A 17,069-nucleotide genomic window follows, 5' to 3' on the forward strand; every position below is an offset into this window, starting at 1 on the left:
AGATTCCTGACATACCACACATCCACAACCACTGGTCCATGACAACCCAACCATGCACATCTCGGAAAAGCTTCCTTGACTTCATCAGTACCTTGCACAAATGCTGTTCCCGCAGTGTCAGCAAGGAAATTGTCAGTAAGAGGTAAGTGTCAATTATATAACTGGAATACATAGCAGATCTGTGACCAGTGGGTCAATTAAGGTTATTAATAACTTGTTTGTCTTTTGTAATATGTCGTAGGTATGACGCTCTGATGGCTCCTAAGATTACACCAAACAGACTCCTTAGCCGTGCAAACAGCTGCCAAACCTTATTTGTTGAAGATTGTGGGAAACTGTTTGATTACATATCTCACCTTGGAGATGACAGATGGTACTCTGGCTTCTACTACCTAGAGGCTGTGGTGATCCTAAGACCCTACAGCGACCGGGGGTAGAGACATGACTGTTAGTGTTTTTTCAAAGTCACTGTTATATATTGACAGTGTTGCCTTGTCATTATATTAAGCTTACTAATCAATGTGATATCCTTGTTTTGTGCAGGTGACGGAGTTGCTCGACAGAGAGATCCACTGAAGACACTATCGTTGCAGTCAAGGATCAGAGAACTGCAGCCCACCAAGTGGCAGGTTTGCCCTTTCACAGGTAGAGGAGATGGTAAGTTACCAGCTCAGCAGTATCAGTTACTATGAAACATGTTATTCAATGTTACACATTAATATTATACCTATTTATTACTTTGTCAACAGTGTTTTTTTTTAGTACTTCACACGGGTGCGTCTAATTTTTACGTTTAAGGAAAGAAGAGGAGAACAGAGCAGGTTTTTCATCTCCGCCACACACCAGGCAACTAGTGTTGAAGAAACAGGATCTATGTTTTTCTACACTGACAATGAAGGGAAAGCCATGGCCATCAATGCCCATTCTGATAGCTGCGACTGCTGTTGGAATTTAAAATTTTAATTGCTCAAACATTGTGTGATTTGCATTTTACATCCAAGCTAAAAGGTAAAAGCATTATTTCAACATAAATAAAGACATGTTGGTCATGCATTAAGTTTGTTGTTATAAGTATATAGTTTGTTGCATTAAGGTGTTTTGCAATACTCTGTTCTATAATATAAGATGTTCTGGTACATTCCAGTAGAATCCAGCCTCTCCTAAATGTGTCAGAAGTAGAATTAATTGTTAGAGACCATCCTGAATCTGCTTCCAGTCCCTCTTTACAGCATCAGTTTCGCAAAACTTATGCAACGTTTTTGCAACAGGCCCAAACATTTCAAAAGCTTTACATTTTCTGCTGGCCATTTCTCCCGTGCTCCTACAGGAAAGACGAAGAATCTGGCCCTGTTTACTTCCGCTAAGCAAAAGCCCGGACAAAGAATTCGATATTTATTCACTTTCTCGGTACGCCATCTCTATAGATTCCTCTCCGAGTTCATATCAAACAGTTACGTCTAAAATGAACGCCTCTCCTGACTTGATAAAAACCAAGTCAGGGGCTAGGATCTTTCCTCCAGGAGCATCCCACGCTCAGCTTCCGTAACTAGCAAATCCCATATCTTATGGTGCATTTTGATCAGACTGTCTCGGACCATAGGGCAGACCCCGAGAATATGGAAACAGGTCTCAGGAGAACCCTGACAGTAACGACAGACGACAGTGAGGGCGATGGTCTCCCTCTCGCCTGAAACTCTCGGGTCAGAAACACATTCGGCTGTAGCGGGCGGCTGTGGCTCAGTGGTAGAGCGGTTGCCTGCCAGTCAGAAGGTTGGTGGTTCGATCCCCGCCCCTGCAGTCATTGGCAAGACACTGAACCCCGAGTTGCCCCCGGTGCTGTGCATCGGAGGGTGAATGTGTGTGAATGTTTCCTGTAGATGTAAAAGTGCTTTGAGCAGTTAAGACTGGAAAAGCGCTATATAAATACAGCACATTTACATTTATTTACATTTACATTCGCCCTTAGCTGGAGGGCAGCAACTAACTGACCACTCTTGCCAATCCTATACCTGTCATCCAGTAGCCAGCAGTTACTGATCCTATCACCCTCAAACAAACGCACACCCTTCCCTTGAGCCCCAAGGTCAGGGCACCTGTCGAACTCGACTTGACGCCAATAACACGGGATCAGACGTTTGCTGTCCGGCATCACAGTAGCTGGGTTCTTTTCCCTTGCATTCCCCCCCACCCCGGGGGGAACCAAACCCGACTTTGACACATGCTCACCCCAGAGGCCCAGGGGGTCTAGATACGGCATTGCCGTCTTGGAACCTCCAGCGCGCAGCCATGCTCTCATAAACCGTGTCTTGTTGGTTGTCTTGTTGGCGATCTGAGCTATTGCAGCTTCCAAGGAACGAAACAATTTATACAGTCGCCGGGCCTGTATGGAGGGAACAACCCGAGCCAGCCTGACAGATGCCTAACCCACCATCCATTTGCCTGGAATAGAGCAAATCATTGGTTGTACACAAGGGCAGGTGCAGCTAGTTCTTAACTGCAATTTTAATGCTCTGTCCATTTCCGTTGAAGTCTTCGCTGACGCCATGCAGTGATCCGCCGCAAAGAAAACCCTCGGTAGAGCCTAGCAAATCAACAACACCCTCACTCTTGGGTTCAAGGGTGCTTTGCCAATTGCTAGGATCCAAGACTGGATCCTTGCGGACAGATCCAAAGACACAATCCCCGTCCACGAATTCACCTCGACCCCCAAGTACTTAACCTGGTTGTCGGGTCCGATCCAGCGGAGGGGCCTCCCCGCACAACCCCCCAGAGACCTCCCCTCCTTCTTTTTGATTAAGAATCTGCAACACTTACTAGGCTGAACCTTCAGCCCAGTCCGCTGACAGTAGGCCTCCAGGACGGCTATGTTGGTAGCCATACCTTCCCATGAGTCACTCAAATGGACCAATGCATCTGCAAAGGCTATTGCAGTAATGGCTTAATCACAAGTAGTGACGAAGCCTCGACCATCGCGTTCGAGTGTCTGGATCAGTGGGTCCAGGACAAGGTTGAAAAGCAAGGGAGACATTGAATCGCCCTGCTTCACACCCACCTTCATGGCCAGAAATGCAGTGTTCCCATCTGCACACTTAACCTGAGTTTGGACGTTTTCATAAGAGTCTCTGACCAACCCCAGCATATGTTGGTCCAACCCTTTCCATCTCAGGGCATTCAGGAGATACTCATGAGAGATGTTGTCAAAGGCCTTCGCAAAGTCGACAAATACCAACTTGAGGGAGCGCTTTTCTCTCTTGCTCAACCTCATGCAGGAACCATGCTGTTAGGTTAAAGAAAAGCTTGTGGGGGGGCTTATGGTTCCGTTGACACGGGGCAATAACGGGATAGTTAAGGACACACGCGAGACTTAAACCCCGGTCTCCTGGCTGAAAGTCCTGTGTTTGACCCATCCACCCCCGACCAACCTCCCTGCGAGGAATTTCCCCTTACATACTACTCACAAAACCCCGTCTAGATGCTGCTCTCCCCGGTACGTTCTACACACGCCAAAGGACGTCTTATTCATTGCATCAGACGCGGAAAGCCACTGGCCAAACTTCCGTATTTTAGGCCTTTGCAGCGAGAACCCGTTGGCTGTAACATAAGACATTTTTCACTAAAAGGCTATACATTGAGAGTAAGTCCATTTAGAATTTTAAAATGTAGCAGTTTACATTTTAAGTACATCTAAGACAGGTTATGAACATCCTTTCAACAACATAACAACTATAGTTAAATAAACCAGAATGACATTGAATATGCATTTCATTTTACCTACTAAAACCATGTGACCATGTCTTTCTCTAGTTTTTGTTGTTCCAGGGAAAATAAATCCATGTCAGTACAGGGCAATAGAGAGCAAAAGGTCTGTATTCAGAGTACAAAGGCGTAGATTTACAGTAACAGATTTTTGCACGTTTCTGAGGATCTCTCTGAAAACTTGAAAGAAGCATGTAAATAGCCTCTAAAGGCCTGTGAAAATAAAGTGTAGTCGGCTGAAATGTCCTCACTTTTGCAAAATGGTCCTTATTTAAAGAAAGTTTATACCGCATGGTTGTCCTCCATAAAGATGGCTGTACACAGAAACACATCCCTCTCCTTTCTCTGTTTGAGATGCTTATTCTGCTGTAAAACAAAAAAAGAATGACTCATTATTACGCATTTTTTCAACTGTCAAAATTCTTTTAATAAGTCTTGTCATGAGGGTCCACCAAGATTTTTTGGGGGCATTTTTAGCCTTTATTTTGACAGACAAGAAAGGGGAGAGAGAGGGGGGAATGACATGGAGTCAAACCCATGTCCACCGCGTCAGAGTAAACCTCCTTATATGGTTGCCCGCTCTACCAACTGAGCTATCCGGGCGCTTGGGCCCACCAAGTTTAAAACGCAAATTTTGGTGCAGATGGGACTTGTGCTCGAGGAGTCACAAAAACTACATAGCGATTTTGGGAATTAATTATAAAAATTAAAAAGTGCCATTGAATGGCCAATTGACGCCAAATTTGGCAGAGCCTCAATGGCCCATGCAGAACAACTGTGCTGAGTTTTATGTAAAATATATACAATATGTTAACTGTTGTCAAGATTGGTCTTCCATGTGTAGACCACCAACTACAGTCATGCATGAATACCTGCAGCTGTGTTTAACCCTGAAAACACACGGCTCAGTTCAGCGTTTACTTGCAGCTCTGCTACAGCAGCAGATAACGTTTAACGTTACCTGGCGGACACATCGTCTCTAAACAGGCTGCTCAGTGAAGTCCTGCTCAGTTCAACAGATGTTAGAGTCCAGCAGCTGCTCACTCTGTTATAAGACACACACAGAGCAGATCTTTGCAGATGTTACCGCTCGGTGTTTGGCTAGATCCAAGACTTTGGCCTTAATTTGACATAATCAAATGTAAGAATTTTTCAATACTTTTAAGACCCTAGGGTGCAATTACCTTTAAATCTTCCAGGGATTCTTGAAGTCATTAAGGTCAGTTTTGGAGGGATGTTGGACTGTTTCCCCCGTTTTTCTGCTTTTGTGCCCCGTTCTGGGTTCATCCCTATGATGCAGAAAAACTAGTCCATGCATTTGTTACTTCTAGGTTGGATTACTGCAATTCTTTATCAGGCTGCTCGGAAAAGTCCATAAGGACTCTTCAGCTGATCCAGAATGCTGCGGCACGTGTTCTGACGGGAACCAGAAAAGAGATCACGTTTCTCCTGTTTTAGCTTTTCTGCATTGGCTTCCTGTAAAATTTAGAATAGAATTTAAAATCCTTCTTCTCACCTACAAAGCTCTTCATGGTCAGGCTCCATCTTATTTTAAAGAGCTCATAGTACCTTACAACCCTGCGAGAGGACTACGCTCCCAGAATGCAGGGTTACTGGTGGTTCCTAGAGTCTCTAAAAGTAGAACGGGAGCCAGAGCGTTCAGCTATCAGGCTCCTCTCCTGTGGAACCAGGTTCCAGTTTGGATCCGGGAGGCAGACACCGTCTCCACATTTAAGAGTAGGCTTAAGACTTTCCTTTTTGATAAAGCTTATAGTTAGGGCATAGAATCGAATATTGTTAGGGAGTAGTAGTTAGTCACATAGTTTTCAGATTTATCTATCATATAATCAAGAATATAATAAAACTAAAGGGAGACTTGGCATACAGCCCGATCCGGTTGGGGAGAGTTCTAGCCCGACCGGGCTGGAGCTCTCTTTACCTTGTCTCTCTTGGTTTTGCTGTAATAATAGTTTTAGACAGCTGGGGACTTATTTTGATACACTGAGCTCCTCTCTCCTATCTTTCCATCTTTTCATCAGTGTTGCCAAGTCCGCTTATTATAAGCGACTTTGGGCTTGTTTTTTTGTAAAGTTGCTTACAAATATTGGTAGTCGCGGGTTGCGGTTTTTTAGGGCTTGTGTAGTTGCTTATATGGGCTTGTTCCCAGCTTGTTCTTGCCGGTTCGCTTCCTTTCCCCATAAACACTATAGACAGCAGCGTTATTTCCCACCCACTTCCTGCTTCTAATTGGCTATAACCCAGATGGAAACGAGTACCAGCCAATCAGAGGCAGAGCAGGGCAGTCTGTTATTTTCTGGTTAGGAAAATGCGCGAGTAGCGACTAATGGTGAGTGGACTGTAGGAGAGTTTTTGTAGGAATAAATGCTCGGGATAAAGTGGGTGAAATACGGGAAGAAGTATAACAAAGACTGGGAGAAAGAAGGAAAAGAATGGATCCAACCCGTCGTTAGGAACAATTTAAAATCACTGGGAAAAAGTGTCTATATTTCAAATCCCATCAGTTTTCTAATGTTAAATAATGTTTAAAGGTGATTTAACTCCATCCTGTGGTCATTGTCCTAAAGCTCAGGGGGGGAAATAAATAAACTGTAGTCTACCGTATGTACAGTTTACCAATCTGTCCACATGGATTGTAAAACCGTGCATTTTTTCTTTTCCAGGATCTTAGGGGGGCTCCGTAGAAAAATTCGCTTTTTGGGCTTGTTTTCACAGGCCTGGTTGCGTATTTGTCTCGCAAGATCTGGCAACACTGCTTTTCATTTATGTGCATCCATGTCCCAGAAATGCTTGTTACTAACCTAGCTCTGGGGAGTCATTCCCCGGAGTCCTTATGTTCTTTTTTCCCCAGCATGTTCCCTTGGATCAGAGAGGCTCCAAAATCAGGGTAGCAGCTGTCGCCATGGTCCCGCTACACGTTCTGTGATGCCATGTTCAACTGCTACACTGCAGTGCCCTGCTACGTCCTGCTACGTCCTGCTGTGCCTTGTAATGCTGCACAGCGTCCTGCTATGTCTTGAGATAACTCTTGTTATGAATTGATACTATAAATGGCAAACATTTCACAATTGACATTGCAAAAATAAATAATACTATAAAATGGAAAGAGAATATGGTGAAAACTTACCTGTGGATGAACTCCAGAGTCAGGGCTGCTCCCTTTGGATACTTTATATTCAGCACATAATACAGCCTGAACATGTAGCTCACGGCAACTAGTGGACAGCTGATGATGTTAACTGGGCCTTCATCCACTGACATCTTCCATCTTCATTCATCTGCAAAACATAAATAACGACATACATCTTTCAATTAAATAAACAAATACACAACACCTCCCAATATTTTTAGAGTAGACATGCATGTCCTTACCCATAAGTATGATGCACGGGGTGCTTGGCAGCTCTGCTAAGGCATCCTGTGAGAGAGGTGAAGAGAAAAATAAGGTAAAAATAAGGTTTTTAATCTCCAAATCCCAAAGAGCTCATAAAAAGCACACACTGTGATGCCGTTGAACACCAGCTCGCGTTAGCTAGCTAAGGTTAATATTAGCTAACGTTATTAGCATTAACCATTGACAATTAACAACTAAACGCTACCAAAAGACAATATAGCATTTCAAAACTAATACTGCTAAGAAAACAGTCACCTTGTTAATATTTTCCTTAAAATGACTTACCGTTGAAAGGCAGGTCAGATTTGTACCGCTTTGTACGATGGAAAATGGCCGCCAGAATGATTTGGCAAAGATGAAGTTCCAATAATGCAATTTGAAGTGTAAATTAACAGAAATATACCTGTGAATCACATACTACGGACAATTTCTGTTAAAATATACAGTCAAACTACAGATATTTCTTAAAGTGCAGAACTGATCCATTGATGCCTACACTTCTATTCAGTCTACCAATCAGAGTGCAGTGGTCAACAGTATCAAATGCTGCACTGAGATCTATTAGGACCAGGACAGAACATTTTCCCCTATCAGCAGCCATCAAAATCTCATTTGAGAGGAGAAGAGTAGTCTCAGCTGAATGTTTTTTACGAAAGCCAGACTGATACTTATCAAAGACATTATGAGAAACCAACACATTATTTAGCTGGTTCGCAACAACCTTTTCTAAACTTTTCAAAATAAAAGGCAATTTAGACATAGGCCTGTAGTTTCTAAACAAAGTTGCATCTAAGTTGCTCTTTTTCAAAATAGGCTGAACAAGAGCATGCAAATAGCAAGGGACCCGGCCCAGCTGAAGAGAGAAATTTAAAATTGAAACCAAACATGGGCCAAGAAGATGTATGGTTTTTAAAAGCAAAGATGTGGGAACAATATCAGCAGGGCTTTGGGAGGGTTTCATCAAGCCCACAAGCTTGACGATGTTGTTCAGGGAGATGGGGCAGAAGGAGTCCAGTACTGAAGGTCTCTGAGTAGCTATTTGTGAGTTTGCTAATGGTCCAGCGCCCCCCCCGGACAACTCTAACCTTGTCCACAAAATGAGAAAACATTTGAAAACACAGGGACAATACATACAGCCGGGAAAACAATGTTATTAATAGTTTCAAACAGAGCTTCAGGATTGTTTTTATAGGTAGATATCAGATTAGTAAAATAAGAGGCTCTAGCATCCTTGATCACTTCATTCAGGTCTACTAAGAGCTCTTTTAAGATGGAGGCGATGGGCTTGGAGCTGAGTCGCTTTCCATAAACGCTCAGTTCTCCCACAGACACGCCTCACGCTGCAAATGGCGTCATTCATCCACGGGGATGAATTAACAGAGGGAATTTCTGGCCAATCACGACAGCTGGTCAGTCTGATGTCATGCTGCCTGTGTTAGGGGGCGTTTCTCAATACCAAGTAAGCAAAGAACGGACTTGTGTTCTTGGGGAGACCGTACTTGCTAGCTGTACCTGGAAGACTGAACTCGCAAGTTCAGAAGAACACAAAACGCTGTTGACAGTTTTGAGACGAAGCGTTCTTCCTGTTATTGCGCAACACCCCCAGCAAAGAGGGCGCTTGCCACTCTATAGTTAGCTTTGATGTGTGTATTCATAATAAAACATGGACGGTCATCCTTCACACCGCCTTGTTGTTCTGTTGTTCAGTCTTCCAGGTTTTCATTTAAAGTGCTATTAAGTATCACGGGCCAATAACTATATAAATACCGACACAACGGCGGGGAAAAAATCCTTGTAACTTTGTTCGGGATTCAATTTTAATTGAAAGCAGAAAAGAAACGTTAAAATAGGCATTAAAATTATAGATGGACTGGGTAAAGTTAGTCACTGCCATCTGTATACGTTACCGAGAGGCAGAAGAGGATCCTGCGAGGGAGGACAGCCAGGATGAGGAGGACAGATATATATATGACAGCGGAAAAAATTGTTTAAAATATCTTACAATTGTGGACCTGGCTTTGCTGCAGTGGTCTGTCTAAATGTGGGGCCAGAGGGCTCTGTCTAAATGTGGGGCCAGAGGGGTCTGTGAGCTGACCGGCTCGCGAGAGTCATTCCCGGCTGGCGAGCTTGCTACGCCCGCCGGGGTTTGCGGAGCTTTCAAACTCCGAAGGCTTTTTTAATTCACCATCAATTTTCGTTGAACTGCCTATTTTTCAAAATCTACACCGCTGATTTCTCGCCTTAAAACATCTTAAAAATGAATTATTGATTTAATAATAGACGTAAATTGTGAAAATATGTGTACCGGAAACCATAAGCGCTTTACACCCGAATTGAATGCTGGGATACCTGCCCGGCCAAGTTCACACAAGTCACCATCCGATGTATCCTCGGTAAAATGGGCGTGTCGAGATCACATCCGGGGATTTTAACTGTTCTTGGCGAAATGCTAACTTGTGTATTGGGTCAGTACTTTGGCCACCAAACATGACGTTTCACAAGGACACAAGGACACAAGTCCATAGAAGAACACATATTGAGAAACGCCCAGGGTTTTATCCTGCTGTCTCCTCCCTTCCCCTTGTCCCTGTCAGTCTTGTTTGTTTGTGTGGGCGTGTTTAGCAGGCTCATCTCCGCTGGCAGTGCTTCACACCTGCGGCTCACCGCACCTGTGGCTCATCAATCATCACTCTCCCTGTTATATGCTCTGGTTCTGCTTCCACTCTACGCCAGTTCGTCAGCTAACTACCCTTGGTATTATGCTTAGGCCTCTTGATAGTTTGCCAAATACTTTTTATGTGTTTCTAACTATCTGTTCTCGCCTCGCCATAGTGTTTGCCTGCCTGCCTGCCTGTCTGTCCGCGCTGACCGCTCCTCTATATACAATCACCTGAGCTCCGTCAAGCCTGGAGATCTCCTACACTTTGACCTACACCTGCTTTCTCAATAAACCTGCCTGAACTCCTTACTCCTGTGTGTCTGCTCCTGAATCCTCCTGTGCATCATAACAGTTACATCTATGTACATTGTTACATCTGTTTTCATAAAAAATATGTCAGGCACCAGCACGGTACCTTTGCAAGTGTTAAAATGGGGTTTGCTTAACACGGACCAACCCCTAGCGGTTGCCTCAAGTTTGAGGAACTCAAAGATTTTATTGTGGTTCTTCATCCTCAACTTGCGTAGTTTAGGGCAACTACTTAAAATGTGTTGTTGTTTCACTTTTCCCAAGACATAGTCTACAAGCACGGCCTGCTGCACATAAATGGGAGCCACCCATACGGTGTGTCTGAACATGTAGGTTATTAGTCCTAAGTCTTTGGCCGAGCAACAACTCGGAGCCACGAAGTGACCCAGCATCCATCTTAATCAACCAGCAATTGCTGACTGTCATTCCAAAATAGTCGGACACCGACGCCCTGAACTTTTTGGTTAGACCATTTCTCCCACTCCCGCTTCCTCAAGTCACCGTTACAGGGGAGTGCCGCATCTCCTGCGAACATTTTACCGGCTGTCCCCTCAGAAAGAGCAGCTTGTTTGAGAGTACCTTAAGTTTTCTCTCTGGCATTACAATCTTAGTCATAAGGACAGTAGAAGGATCATCAGAGCTAAGTACTTTGGCAACTCTCCGCAGCTGTGGGAGTGGGACTAGGGGGGCCAGCTTAGGAACGTCCAGACCGCCGTCCCTAGTCGTGGAATAAAGGAGACCGTCTGATGTGCAGGAGGCCAGATGGCACCATTTTTTGACCCTGGAACGGAAGATGCAATCGCATTCTTCCAGTAGGGCACGGCCAGCATAGCCCAAATCGGCCGTATAGAGTAATTTGGGTAAGCCATAGCATTTAAGCATGACCAGCTTCTGAACTGGTTTCAGGGGGGCTGCGGACAGTTTATTTAGCAGGACAACAAGATCGTCTCTTACAGGGGGCAAGCAGACCCCTTTCAGTGGGCTAATCTGCAGACCCAAGTAGGCCTCAGTGTTCTTGGGACTAATGAGTGTGATTTCATTACCATTTAGCCTCCACGGAGGGCAATCATTGATTGCTAGCCTCCTTTTATGAAAGCTTAACATAAAGCCGTGACATTTCTGGACGTTAACAGACAAGCCAGAACAATGGCAAAATTCCTCCAAGACCTTAATATTCTTTGTCATTTTGGACTAAGAGTCACTAAGCAGTAGCAGGTCGGCAGCAAAAGCAAGGGACGTGAGCGTAGATCCACTTACTGAGAAGCCCTGTCCTCTATCTATCCAGCAGCGGGTCAATGGCCAAGTTAAAGAGTAGTGGAGATAGTGGGTCACCCTGCTTGACACCATTCTTGATTGCTATCTTTCTGGAAAGCCCAGCCAATAGCTTCAGTCTTGTAAACGCCCCTTCATGTGAGTTCCTGACTATGTTACATATTTAGGGGCTGACTCGTCTCGCACTCGGCGTAGCGAAGATGTGTTTGTGTGCCACCGAGTTGAAGGCTTTGGCGAAATCAATAAATACCACAGCTCGTGATTTGGCGTGCCTCTTGCTCCAAGTTATAGAGCCACCAAGGATAGTCAAATTTTCTGCGCAACCGGGAGCCGAGATAAAGCCCTTCTGTCTTTCATTAATAGGACAGGCCAGGGGCAATATTTTAGCCACGAGATTGGAAAGCAACTGGAGGAGCAGAGGGCCTATACCAGGGGTGTCAAACTCATTTTAGTTCAGGGGCCGCACACAGCCTAATTTGATGCCAAGTGGGCCGGACCATTAAAATCATAGCACAGCTCATCATAGCTATAAAAAACAATAAATCCATGTGTTTCCCATTGTTTTAGTGGAAAGAAGTAAATGCTAATGCTATTTCGTTAGCAATTATGTAGCTGGCTTTTACCGTAAGGTGACCAGATTTCTCAGACAAAATCCGGGGACATTTTCAGCCCAGAAGCGTATATATCTCCAAAACACATCATTTTTTAAATTTTTGTAAAACTTAAAATGGGGACACTAGACCTAGAGCTGAGTATCGGATACAAGATAAACTATTGAGGAAATATTTTCCTTTGACATTGATGCATATTAAATGAGATCGCTGCAGTCGGCAGAAGCAAGCTACAATGGAAGTTAATGGGATAATTGTCCAGCTTATATTTATGTTCATAAAAGTGCTTGTTTTGCTTCTGACAGACTCAGATTAATATTCTAAGTGTCTGATAACATTATGGGAAGGATTTCTAAGGAGGTCGACCTTTCTGTTAAAGATTAAGATCCTTTTTTTAAACATAAAAGTCTGCGAAATTGCGTTTGCTAAACCCACCAGACTCCATGTAAATAATCAGTCATTTTAACATCGTAAAACACGGCTTTCTAAAACCACTCCTTGAGACCTGAGCAGCGCTGCTCGATTGGCTCCGTTTGGTCAGCTCTCATTCCAATTTTGGGTCTGTCAGTCACAGTGAAAACCGGGGACAGGTCCAGGGACAGATCCAGCCGGGGACGTCTGGTCACCCTCTTTTACCGCTGCTTCACTGACCTCTCGGCTCTGAGTGAAAACGGACTGCTGTTTCTTCCGACCCACCAGCAACTCATCTATCTGTTCTTGTCTCAGTTGTCCTTGCAGGCTGTCGTATTTTTCACCATGCTGAGTCTCATAGTGGCGCCGAATATTATATTTCTTAAACACCGACAGGTGAATGGGAAACCTGTGTTAACACAGGTTTCCCATTCACCTCTGTAAATAAATAGGAATCTGCCCATTTTTATTGGAAAACTCTACACTCAATATCCACTTTTCTCCTTTTTGACAAAGACATTTTGGCTAATGAGAGTGTTAAGGTGAGTACAAAAGTTAGTAGATGTGTCGTGGTAATCACTGAACATTAGCTGTGTCTGTCTCAGCATTGTATTTTCTTCTTCTTTCATCTGCTCCATGTCTAAAACAGTGCAGTACAATTTAGGAATAGCAGTTTATTAAAAAAATTCTAGCTCATGTCTCATTGCAATTTTTAACTTTCAGATTTATTCTGCGGGCCGAATAAAACCCCTTGGCGGGCCGGTTCAACCCTGGCCTATAGTGATAGGACTCAAGGTCAAGGTCAAAGTTTATTTCTATAGCACATTTACAAACAGTCACTACCGTCCCAAAGTGCTGTACAATTATAGCTAACAACATAGGAAAAAAAGCATAACAAATACCCAAAAAAACAAACAGAACATGCCAAAAACAAAACAAAAACAGACAACAGATAAAAAAGCTTTGCTCAATTCAATAACAATAACAAAATGTCACAGCTCAGCTTCTGTTAAAAGCCAGAGCAAAAAGATGAGTTTTTAAAAGTGATTTAAAACTCTCAATAGAGGAAGTACTCAAGTAGTCAACAGTGGCAAGTTTGCCCGGATCAGACCCTTTGGGAATGAGCGTGGTGAGGCTCACTTTCAGACAACGGGGGACCTTTCCGTTGAGGAGACACATATTGAGGAGGCCCGGAATTTTTAAGCCAGAGGTATCCCACTTGAGCAGAGTGCCCTTCAGGACCGGGGACCGACCCCGGCTTCATCCTCCGCAGAGCTACCAGTACATCAAGTGTCAATATGGAGCCGTCCAACCCGCCCTGTTCAGCGGGAGGGAAATAGTCAAATCCGGTTAAAGAGGTAAAGCTGGACTCAGATTCCCATACACCGGCGAATCTGGACAGTAACTCGGAGGCATCAACTTCACACCGAGTGGATAATGTACCTCGGGGAAGACCCAGGACTAGGTGGAGGGATTATATCTCCAACCTGAACTGGGAACGCCTCGGTTCCAGTCTGAGCTGGTTAATATAGCTCGGGTAAGGGTAGTATGGGGTCCCCTGCTGGAGCTGCTCCCCCCTTGACCCGATGCCGGATAAGCGGATGAAGAGGGATGGATGGATATTTAGGTCTCTGTTTTAGCTACAGAGTGAGACATCTTCTGCTGCTCCGCTGCCAAACAATGTTCTAATGTTAGCTGCTGCCGCTACAGCTAGCTAGCAGCTAACCAATTCAATTCAATTTTATTTATAGTATCAAATCACAACCAGAGTTATCTCAAGACACTTTACAGATAGAGCAGGTCTAGACCACACTCCAGAATCCACAAGGACCCAACAGTTCCAGTAGTTTCCTCCAGAGCAAGCAACAGTGGCGAGGTCAGACCCAGGCTCTTTGGAGGCGGTGTCTGACGACCGGTTGGGATTAGAATGAAGAGTTTGTTTGTAGTAGTTCTTTGTAGCATAGTAGGGCACTGTGGGCGTTACAAGGCGTAGCAGGATGTAACATGGCATCGCAGGACATGTAGCGGGACCATGGACAGCTGCTACCCTGATTTTTGGCGCCTCCCTGATCCGAGGAAACATGCTGGGGGGAAAAGAACATAAGGACTCCGGGGAATGACTCCCCGGAGCTAGGTTAGTAACAAGCATTTCTGGGACATGGATGCACACAAATGGAAAGATAGAAAGATAGATGAGAGAGGAGCTCAGTGTGTCAAAGGAAGTCCCCCAGCAGTCTAAAAGAAAGAGAGAGAGAGAGACATGACCATCCCACAGTCTAGCGGAGGTGGCTATGAGAGAGAGAGAGAGAAACATGACCATCCCACTGTCTAGCGGAGGTGGCTATGAGAGAGAGAGAGAGAGAGAGAGACACATGACCATCCCACTGTCTAGCGGAGGTGGCTATGAGAGAGAGAGAGACATGACCATCCCATTGTCTAGCGGAGGTGGCTATGAGAGAGAGAGAATTCAATTTTATTTATATAGTGCTTAATCACAACAACAGTTATCTCTTTGCCTATAGCGGCGTAACTAATGGCTCAGGACTATCCTGAGCCAGCCCTAACTATAAGCTTTATCAAAGAGAAAAGTCTTAAGCCTACTCTTAAATGTGGAGACGGTGTCTGCCTCCCGAACCCAAACTGGAACCTGGTTCCACAGGAGAGGAGCCTGATACCTGAACGCTCTGGCTCCCGTTCTACTTTTAGAGACTCTAGGAACCACCAGTAACCCTGCATTCTGGGAGCGCAGCGCTCTTGTAGCCACCAGCCATGTGACCATAGGTTGTGACCTAGGTCCCTGGTGCGGACTGAATCTGGTCCGTTTGCAGAGCTGGCGTTTCCCACACTAGCTATAAGCTGGGAATCAGACCAATCTGCCAAGCTCGTGTTTTATTTCTATTTTCCTTTGCAGATAGTGATATGTTGTGATGCACCGATGCCAAGCAGGCTTACTAGTTGATTTTAGTCCTAGTTTGTGAGATAATGAAACTTTCTTTAAATATAACATGCAAGTAAATAGAGACGGAAATAAGATAAGAGAAGAAAACCTTTGTTTGTCCCACAGTGGGGAAATAGCGGTTTGTAACAGCAAAGATAAGAGCAAAGACATATACTTGTACAGAGAAAGGTAAGTGTACAAGATATGGCAAACTGTATTATACAATAAATTAAAAAAATAATGGGATGCCTATAAAGCAAGAGTCCCCTGAAAACAAAGTAAAACATATGAATTTAGGCTATTGAACTATAATAAATGATGCATATGTTTATATGTTTATATTATATATACAATTTTTTATTTTTTGTCTCCAGCTGTACCACCTAGTATTATACAGTCTCTGCCCTGAGCTAGCTGCAACCGCCTAAATACATATCTTCACTTAATCCACTTCTAGGGACTCTTATATAAGGTGTAGAAAAAATGAATTATGACTGACCTCCATTAACATTTTCACAAAAAAATAAGACTTAGCAAAGTCAGGAAAGTACTTGCTGATCATTAAGGTTGGTGGATCACTCTCAGATAACCTTGTCCACCACCAATAAGCCAAATACTTTAGGATTGGAAATGACTTAAGTCACAAAGAAAGTTTGAGATGTTTTATTATCTTGACACACGTAAGGTTTGTCAACCGGGGCGGAATTTTCTCAGTGCGCCCCCTCACGTTAAAGGCGTCAAGGGTTTGCGGCAATGTTGGCAACCCACCCAACCCGTCTTGAAACATGGACCAAGGAGTCTAACGTGCGCGCGAGTCAGAGGGTCGATGAAACCCTGTGATGAATTGAAAGGGAGGGCCGGTGTGCGCCGGCTGAGGTGGGATCCCGGCCCCTTGGGGGCAAATGCCGTTCGGAAGGGTGGGGCGATGGCCTACATTGCCCCCGGCCGATCGAAAGGGAGTCAGGTTAGCGATGTGATTTCTGCCCAGTGCTTTGAATGTCAAAGTGAAGAAATTCAATGAAGCGCGGGTAAACAGTGGGAGTAACTATGATTGAACAGTCAGTTGGATCCTACCTCCTCGCGGTGTCCGTGGTAACGTCCTCCGGGACGGCTAAGTGGATCCGTAAAACCCTAGGATGTCTAGTAGGCCGGTTGACCTTCAGGACCGGATCGTGTTCTCACGGTCCCTGCTACAGCAAGCCCGGATGGACTGACGTAAGTGACATAGTAGTTGTAGGGAGTCTGCTGGTGACCGGCCGGAACTCATTAGTCAGTGGTGAACGGCTTAGGCACATTAGCCACTGATGAGGAGTCTCGACACATTAGCCAAGCAGGATATGCTCCCTATTACGAACGGCCCAGTCAGGACTGCCCGGGGGAGTCTGTGAAAGTCCTGCTGCTGAGAAGTTGATGATTTGGCTAAGACGTCTTAGGGTCTGTTTTTTTAATATTTAATAATAATAGTACATATTACATGGATTGGTGGCATAGCTTTTGATTAATTTTCTGGATAGTTCTTGCCACAGTAGCCAACGGTGATCAAGTTATTGCTTTGACAAGACTTGAATTTAGCCCATTTCACTGCAGTTCTTACTGAACTTTGTCTAGTAGGATTTAGTGGGAGCGTTGGACAGATGTGGGGCAGGGGTGGATCTCCCGGCTTTGGATTGGGCGGGGATTCCCCTGCTCGTGTCTGGCGCC

At 44.6% G+C, this 17,069-nt stretch overlaps 1 long non-coding RNA gene across 1 annotated transcript; it reads left to right on the forward strand.

The window, feature by feature from the left end:
- The first annotated feature begins 2,127 nt into the window (after nucleotides 1-2,127).
- Nucleotides 2,128-16,413, forward strand: LOC116674593 (uncharacterized). Its single transcript, XR_004328132.1, has 3 exons — nucleotides 2,128-2,140; nucleotides 11,025-11,035; nucleotides 16,338-16,413. It is a non-coding gene; the product is annotated as an uncharacterized LOC116674593 (long non-coding RNA).
- Nucleotides 16,414-17,069: the final 656 nt, after the last annotated feature.

Source organism: Etheostoma spectabile, unplaced genomic scaffold (assembly GCF_008692095.1).
Source record: "Etheostoma spectabile isolate EspeVRDwgs_2016 unplaced genomic scaffold, UIUC_Espe_1.0 scaffold00000798, whole genome shotgun sequence".
NCBI classification, from domain to species: Eukaryota; Metazoa; Chordata; class Actinopteri; order Perciformes; family Percidae; genus Etheostoma; species Etheostoma spectabile.